Below are 10,000 nucleotides of genomic sequence, written 5' to 3' on the forward strand. Positions count from 1 at the left end.
TATATATATATATATATATATATATATATATATATATATATATATATAATATATATATATATATATATCTATATATATATATATATATATATATATATATATCTATATATATATATATATATTTATATATATATATATATATATATATATATATATATATATATATATATATATATATATATATATATATATATATATATTATATATATATATATATATATTATATATATATATATATATATATATATATATATATATATATATATATATATATATATATATATATATATATATATATATATATATATATATATATATATATATATATATATATATATATTTAATTATATATATTATATACTATATATATATATATATATATATATATATATATATATATATATATATATATATATATATATATATATATATATATATATATATATATATATATATATATGTACACACATATATATATATATATATATATATATATTTATATATATATATATATATATATATATATATATATATATATATATATATATACACATATATATATATATATATATATATATATATATATACACACACACACATACATGCATACATACATAATTACATACACATAATTATTCATATATACATAAATACATTGATATAGACTTTTGAATTTGCATATATACGTATATATATATATATATATATATATATATATATACACGCACACACACATATGTATATATGTATATATACATATATATACATATCTATATGTGTGTGTGTGTGTGTACATATATGTATATGCCGTTCTGTATATGTATGCATGCATGTGTTTATGCTTGTGTGCGATTGTATGTATGCATATGTATGTGCGTGTGTATGCGTGTGTGTGTGTGTGTGTGTGTGTGTGTGTGTTTTCATTCCTTTCCTACTAGTTCAAGGCTCCTGTGCATCGAATGAACCCAGTCCCAACACATCCTCTGGTATCTTCCTCCACGAAATGGCATGCAGCCTTCCATCTACAATTTTTCACAGTATTCAAATTAGCTCACTGTATCTTGTCTTTCCTGTTGAAAGCATCGCTTGTGGCCACCAAACTCTACTATTTTTACTATCACTCTTTATTTGCGTTACATGACGAAATTAAGATTGTTGATGGTAAAAAATTCACCCCTAAATGGTATTGTTGTTCTTATTTACAGTGACTGGCATGTAGCGTTCACCTTTCTTTCAAATTTTCATTCTATTACTCCAATACTTGCGATCATTTGCTGTGGTTAATTACCTTTACCCTTTCCTCCAGCGCATCAACCAGTCTTCTATGCGATATTTCACGAGGCCGTGTGTAACTCTGCTTCAGGCTTAATGGGCAATTGGGGAGTGTATACCTCATCATCCTAACCTTCGCGTTTTTACGCATCTCACTATTCATTGAAATGAAAGGTAGCTTATGGAAAACATAAGCTACCTTTAGCTCCACACCTTCGAAGTTAATAGCAGCTGGGCAGTGGAGGAACTTGTGCAAGTGACAACATACTGACATACCGTCATGCTTAGCTAGAACCCTATGATACAAAGCAAGCATGTGGTATATTTATGGACTAGATACACAAGGTAGATGATACTACGAGGGACGGAGATCCTTTCAGATTCTTTGGCAATCTCCCACATTGCCATATATACTTCCTCACCCCAGGATGTATTGTGCGAAGCCGGAAAGTGTATAATGTGCGTTTAGCTCTTTCACATTGTAAAAATGTTTGACTTAGTCAAGCATCTCTGGACCATCATCAGATTGACAAGCGAACTAGCACGCACGCACACACACACATACACACACTCATTCATTCACACACACACTCCCCCCCCCACACACACACACTCCCCCCCCCACACACACACACACTCCCCCACACACACACACTCCCCCCACACACACACCCATATGTACCGAGACAGACGCAAATGCACATACATAGACAACACATACGAATATGTGTGTGTGCATATGCAAACGTGTGCAAACGTGTGTGCGAAAGAGTTTGAATGTATGTGTCTAAATGGCTGTGTCTATATTAGTAATGTCTCTGAGTAAATATAATGTTTTTGTTTTTTCTTTCTTTTTGTTACTAGACATTCAATATTTTTGCAGAGAACAGTGTCTCGTTGATTACATCATTTTTCTCAATATCTGTTCTTAGTGACCACAGTAAGGTAAATAGATAGATAGGTAGATAGATAGATAGGTTATCTTGTATGTCGCGTTCTACATGTGTGTATGCCTTAGTATTTTTTTTACTAGATACAAGGTTACTTTTGTAGATATAAAAAGGTGTAACTGGGAGCAACTATTTGAGTTCAGAGTAACTAATATAACTGGTAATTAACGTCTCTCTCTCTCTCTCTCTCTCTCTTTCTCTCTCTCTCGATATGATATATATTATTATATTATATATTAATGAATTTGGCGATGCAGCCACGAAAGTGATTTTAGAAATGTGCTCTGTCAAGCTGATTAATCACAAAGATAAATTTGTTCGGTTAAACAAAAACCCCCCACGACTCGACTGTAGGTCCTATATATATATAATTAATATGAAATAAAAATTACATATTGTATGTGTTCAATTAATTCTCTGTGTATGCGACACCGATCATTTCACTGCTGCAGTGGATTTGATGTCGCTAACGAAGAAACAATGAAAAGTGGCGTACGTGATGTATTTGTGTTTTCTGTGTGTGATTTTGTTCTGATAACCTGAATATAATATCGAAACTTTATACGTATATACCTACATACAAATATATATGTACATATACATACATGAACAGATAGATATACACAAGTGCATATGATGTATATACACACATACATACACATATACATGTGCGTGTATGTGCGCGCGTGTGTGCGTGTATGTGCGCGCGTGTGTGCGCGTGTGCGTGCGTGTGTGTGTGTGTGTGTGTGTGTGTGTGTGTGTGTGTGTGTATGTGTGTATTAGGCGCAGGCTTGGTTCTGTAGTAAGAAGTTTGCTTCCCAACCTCACAGCTCCGGGTTCAGTCCCATTGCGCCTGAGTGAACTTTGGTAGGGCGAAACTGAAAAAAGTCCGTCGTACACACACACACACACACACACACACACACACACACACGCACACACACAGACACACACACGCGCGCACGCACGCACATACACACAACACACATATACATATATACATGTGCGTGTTTGTATCTCTTTCCCTCCCCGCACGACCGCTTGCCAACCAGTGTTGCGAGCTTGTATCCGAGATTAGTGATAAATTTAGTTAAGTTCACAACCGAGTTTCTTTTCCATTCCAATACACTTATATTACAATTTCCATAAATATTATATTTGGTATAATTTTTACGAACATTGTTTTTGTCTGTCTCAAATCTAGGTACGACAAATAAGCTAAGTTTTATGAGAAGATGCTAGGTATTTCATCCAAATTCACATATCTGTAAAACCGAATGTTAAAATCTAAGTTATGCTTTTTCGGTCGGTGCCCTCTCCCTGTGCCATCTTAAATGTAAATACATAGTACACCAAAGTCGTTATTCAAGCGTCTTCTATTTACCAATGTTCATATTCATCATGAAATATAAGTTAGCTGCTTTAATTTTGCGTAAAAGTATTTATTTTTCTCAAAGGAATACATGTTTACACTGTACACTCTTTAAAGCTAATTTTTGGGTATATTATTATATCATATCCTGACTGATTATGCTGAATATTGAATTTTAAAAATATTTCTTTACACTATAATATGTATTCAAGTCAAATCAAATCATACAACATTTATAAAATGATGCCGCTTCAGGCAAGAAATATTTTTGCAGAATCGTTAGCTGTATTTCGTCCATCTTTGCGTTCTAAGTTCAAATTCCGCTGAGGTCAACTATGCTTTTCATCCCTTCGGGGTCGATAAAATAAGTACCAGTTGATCACTGGGGTCGATGTAATTGACTTGTCCTCGCCTGAAATTGCTGGTTTTATGCCTATAGTAGAGAAGATTATATTTTAAACCATTGGCGGATAGCTGGCAGGATGTGGGTGCTGGGAAGTAGTCAGTGCTAGTGTGTGCGGGGTTGTGTGATATGGTATAGAATAGTAAGGTAGTGTGTGTTGTGGTGGTGTGATGTGGTGGTTTGGAGGAGGCGAGTGAGGAAAGCAGTGGGGTGTAAGGAATGGAATGGGGTGAGATGTGATGCATAGGGATGGTGGGTTGTAGGGGTGGGGTAACGAGGGAGGGGGTGACGATGGAGGGAGAGAGTGGAAGGGAGAGAATGGAAAGAAGAGAGTGGAAGGGAGAGAGTGGAAAGGAGAGAGTGGAAGGGAGAAGGTGTGTAGGAGTGAAGGGGGAAGTAGGTGTCAGAGCAAGAGAGAAGAGGTAGGTGGGAGGAAGTATGTGTGAGAGGAAGAGAGGAGAGAGGAGGAGAGTTGATCCCATGGGGCGCAAAGGAGCGAAGAGAGAGGATTAATCCCTGTTCACGTCGAAGACATGAGACCGGATGGCTCCTGTGCAAGGACAATCCGAACACAGACAGGTGTTGCAAGGAATGACCGGTAGAGCGGAAATAACGAGAGACCGGGGTGACGTTGCCGAGTCTGATGTCTCAAAGGTTTCCCGTTTGACCGATGTATAGAGAAGGACAGATAGAGCAGGAGATGCAGTAGATGACGGTGGTGAAGGTGGAGGAGGAAAGGTTTGTAATTGGGCATGATTCAATAACGAGAAGAAAAGAAAAAAAGAAAAAAGGGGGGAGAGAGAAAGGCAAATAAAGACGTGAAGAGGAAAAATTCAAAAGGTGTGGGGAGAAAGAGGCAAAAGGCGTGAGGAGAAAAATATATACAAGAGGTGGGAGGAAAATAAAAAAATAAAAACAAGGACAGAAAGATATATATATATATATATATATATATATATATATATATATATATATATATACCTGCCACACAGACACATGTACGAAAATGTTTAAAATCAACGATTTGAATTTTTGTGTGAGAGTTTTCAGTATCGTAACAAGTACTTTCATACGGTGATAAGGAGTACGTAAAATTACTACGTATCACAACATCCAAGATGTCATATTTTATGAAACAGTAATCCCACTTTCTTCCCTTTCTCTGCCTCGCGACCTATACATACGTACATGCACACGTACATAAATACATATATATATGTATAAACATCTGATATATACTTATACACAAGCATATTATATATATATGTATATATATATATATATATATATATATATATATATATATATATATATATATATATATATATATATGTATATATATATATATATATGTATATATATATATATATATACATATATATACATATATATATATATATATACATATATATATATATATATATATATATATATATATATATATATATATATATATATATATATATATATATATATATATATATATATATATATATATATATATATATATATATATGGGAGAATATACAAATAATAACAACAGACGAGGACAGGTGGTGTAAATAACAAAAGTATATATTAGTATGACGCTCGGGAATACGGAAAGTCTTTGACGTTTCGAGCTACGCTCTTCAACAGAAAGAATACGGAGACAAGGAGAAAAACACGGAGAAAAAAAAAATTGAAATCTATCTATCTCCATATATATATATTTATTTTTATATATATATACATATATATATATATATATAAATAAATATATATATATGGAGATAGATAGATAGATAGATAGATGCATACATGCATGCATACATACATATATATATATACACACATATACATATATATATACACATGTGTACATTTTCATGCGCATACGTTCTTCCCCCTTTTCTCACACTTTATCTTTGTATTCGACAAATACCCTTTCTGTTTCTCTCGAACTTTTCTCGTACACATAAACACATACACTCACACAGAGAGACACACACACACACACACACACAAGTATATTTGTATGTGAATATGTATATATACGCTCTATCTCACATTTTGTATTTTCGGAATTTATTTATCTTTACACATTTCGTCAAAATATATATCATAGTGATTCACACATCTCTGATAATTCCCATATTTCAAATAACTAATGAACACATTCACTCTATCTGTCCCTTGTTTTATTTCGACGAGAGGAAACGAAAGGGGGAAGAAAAAAAGACGAAACAATAACACAAAAGAAGCTTGTGCAAAATGTTGGTCAGTGGAACATAAAAAAAGTGTAGAATAGACATTGATTTCTCTGTGTCCGCCATTAAAAACAGCATATTTACAGAAGAATTATTAATATTAACTTACCTTCACCTAAACTACGCCCTTCATGTTAATAGCAATATAAATGAAACCATCTCCTATCTTGACGCCCCGTAGCTAATACACATTTCTCACGTACTTACTACATGAGTAATATATTGCCTCAATGGTTAACATGTCACTCAACTGGTTGATTACTTATTTCGGTGTTAAACGAGTTACTTAAGAAGTTGGTTACTAATTTTGTTGTCAGTTGTATGTAAACCTACGACACAACAATTAATCCTCTATGTGATCGTTCGACTAGTTAGAAATAGCAGCCAAACCACGCCCATTTGCTATAGAATACATACATATTTGGTAATGATGTAGGGTGTACACGACGCCAAAGAAAGTAAAAATGGGGTTCTGGTGGTAGAAACGTCGTCGATCATGACACATTTTTGCAGTAACTTGTCTCATAGAGCACACACGCTTTTTATTGTCTGTTTTAGGACATCTGCAAGCATCACAAACATACGTGCTTGTATATACATTTATATACATATACACACATAATTATGCATAATATATATTATACATACATACATCTATACATACATACATATATATATATTTGAGGAGATTCGTTATAGGTATAAGAATATACCATAAATAAGTATTAAAAAATGGAGAAAAGATGTTGAAATAGATTTATTATAAAGCTGGATTGCATTGAATCCAGTTTTATAATAAATCTATTTCTGTTCCAACATCTTTTCTCCATTTTTTATACTTGTTTATAGTATATTATTATACCTATAACGAATCTCCTCAAATATTATTTTCATATTCTTATTACCTGTTTTGGCTGATTTTCATGAATATGATGAATTCTTATTAGAAATCACCTATTCTCTCTTTTTGGATCTCCACACCCCCATATATATATATATATATATATATATATATATATATATATATATATCAGTGGCAATTCCGGCACACGGGCTGTTCGGGCTTAGCCCGAGTATAAATTTAGTAAAGCGGACGTGTATTTGCAAGCTGATTTAATTTCTGCTAACACTGACTTCATGTATGTAATAGCAGCCAATAACTCGGGTTCCTATTATTGAGCCTGGTCGCAGTTCACCTATTTTCGTTCAGCGTCAGGCGGTCGTGCTAAAGGTGACCTCTGTCAAAAAATATATTTCGTAGCAGACGTTCTCTCGACATCGTTTACAAGCGCCTGATTCGGGCTCAGAAGTCACAGCCCAAGTTGTTATCTATAATCGTAAAAATTTAAAGTAATCCAAATTCAATGTTTACTTGAAAATATAAATTTCTCTAGAGATTACGATTTAACTTCCAATCTATGAAAAGTTTCCGTTCTACAATATTCTTAAAGGAACGAAAAATTATCCAGCAACTCGGGTTAATGTGAACAAGCCTGATAGGTGTAAAAGACTAACTGGCATCTCTTGTCAAGAGAGGGCCCTCCAATCCGATCGTTTTGCGGGGATACTATTTCCAACAATTATAGGCGGTCTTACTTCCTGTCGCCAAGAACTGCGACTGTTCATTGAGATATCTCCGAACATCTTAGTAGAGTCAATGAATGTAACCGCTCCGACGACCTCACATGTGTAGTGGGTAGGTATTTATAGACTGTTAAACACTTTTGGTATGTAAATTAGGGACTCCTTCATAGAATAATTGCTGAATTTGTTGAGTATATAAACAGTTTGTCGGCTTGTTTCTCTGGAGACTGTTTCTGATGAGAATCCAATAAGGTTTGAAAAGGTTTTTTCAGTCTTCAGAGAAATGGCTAAAATTTGTCCTCTTTATAACTTATTCTATATGTTACAAAGCTATAATATCATACCGTGATAATGTGTGAACTAGATCCCCGTTAACAGGCCGCTAGTTTTTATAGAAGTGTTAAACACTTTTGATATGCAGTAACTGCTGCATTTGTCGAGTATAGAAACAACTTGGCTGCTTGTTTCTCTGGAGACTGTCAGAATGATGAAAACCCAATAAGGTTCGAAAATCGATTAAGGTTGTTCATCATTTCTTTTTAGTCTGCAGAGAAATGGCTAAAATTTTTCCTGTTCATAATTATACCATATGTTACACACACACACACACACACACACACACACACACACATACATATATAAATACAATCTCTCTCTCTCTCGCTCTATATATATATATATATATAAAGAGAGAGAGAGAGAGAGAGAGAGAGAGAGAGAGAGAGAGAGAGAGAGAGAGAGAGAGAGAGAAAGGAAAATGAAGAAAACATCTAACAATGTAGAAACCTTTAAAACAAAACCTTTATATTTCAGGCACAAAGGCCTATCTTCAGAAGGAAGCAGTCCAAGAAATGTCTAGTTACATCGATTTCGTTATTTTACTTTAAACTGCTAGGTGTTTGGGTTAGCAGCAGTGACAGAAACTCTGCAACTATAGGTCGTTGTGACGTATTTTCTTGTGTTGGTGGTGGTGGTAGAAGATGGTGTTGGTGGCGTATGTTATGATGTTGGTCGTAGTCACCGTGATATATTCATAGGAGCCACCAGCCCATCTCCGATCAACGGCAAATTTTCGGGTTGAGGCGGTAGCTCAATATAGATTCCTTGATTCGGAGATTTCCTGTGTTCCTTCCTGAGGCTAGTATGGAGGCTTCTACCTCTTTGGGGGTGTAAACGCATTTTGTTAAGTGTTTGCAGAAAGATGACACGTTGGTAGTGGTGTGCTCCTTATTCAGACGCGGAGTGGTCGGACTGTGCTACCAATGTAACAGATGGACTGCTTCTACTAAAGATAGGCTTTGCACGTGAAATATAAAGGTTTAGATCTTTTCAAAACTTTCTGCATTGTTTGAAGATTTCTTTATTTTCCATTTCTTTTCTACTTCTGTACTACAATGCTTCATGCGAACTATAACGCTCTTGCATAGATACATGTATATATATATGTGTTCCAGCATGAGTGCAGCCCTCAGGCTGAGGTCTTTAAAAGAATATATACGGTATACACACGTACACACTACATATGTGCACACATACACACATAGATACACACATATATATATATGTATATATATATATATATATATGTGTGTGTGTGTGTGTGTGTGTGTGTGTGTGTGTGTGTGTGTGTGTGTGTGTGTGTGTGTGCATGTGTGTGTGTGTATGTATGTGTGTGTGTGTGTGTAACTATGCATGCATATATATATGTGTGTGTGTGTGTGTGTGTGTATAAGCTCTTATTTAGGAATGTGTATCATATATGATGCATGGTCGCCAGGGAAATAGGTCCCGTATATCGCATATGATACACAGGACAGGTATAGGGTTAAAAGGCTTATTGACATTCTTCAGAATACTAAAGCTATAAGATTTTATTTTCCCAAGACCTTCTCTAACTGCAGATGAACAGTTCTCGAGCTTCTCGACTGGCAGCAATTTTATGCTTGATTAAAATAGATCAGTCCTCCCATGCTTGTACCATGCGTTTTGCTCACGTCTAATGATTTTCATTTGAACATTTTTAGTTGAAGATTCGAATTCCGTTTTGGAATCTCAATCTTAGATGGATTAAATTTTCTCCAATTTCGCTTATAATATGATGCAGGCGTTTTGAAAGCATAGTAAAACTAAACTGAATGCTCTCTAAAAACAGGGGCATTATCTTTTGTTA

This window comes from Octopus bimaculoides, chromosome 1 (assembly GCF_046866305.1).
Source record: "Octopus bimaculoides isolate indiv1 chromosome 1, ASM4686630v1, whole genome shotgun sequence".
Taxonomy (NCBI): domain Eukaryota; kingdom Metazoa; phylum Mollusca; class Cephalopoda; order Octopoda; family Octopodidae; genus Octopus; species Octopus bimaculoides.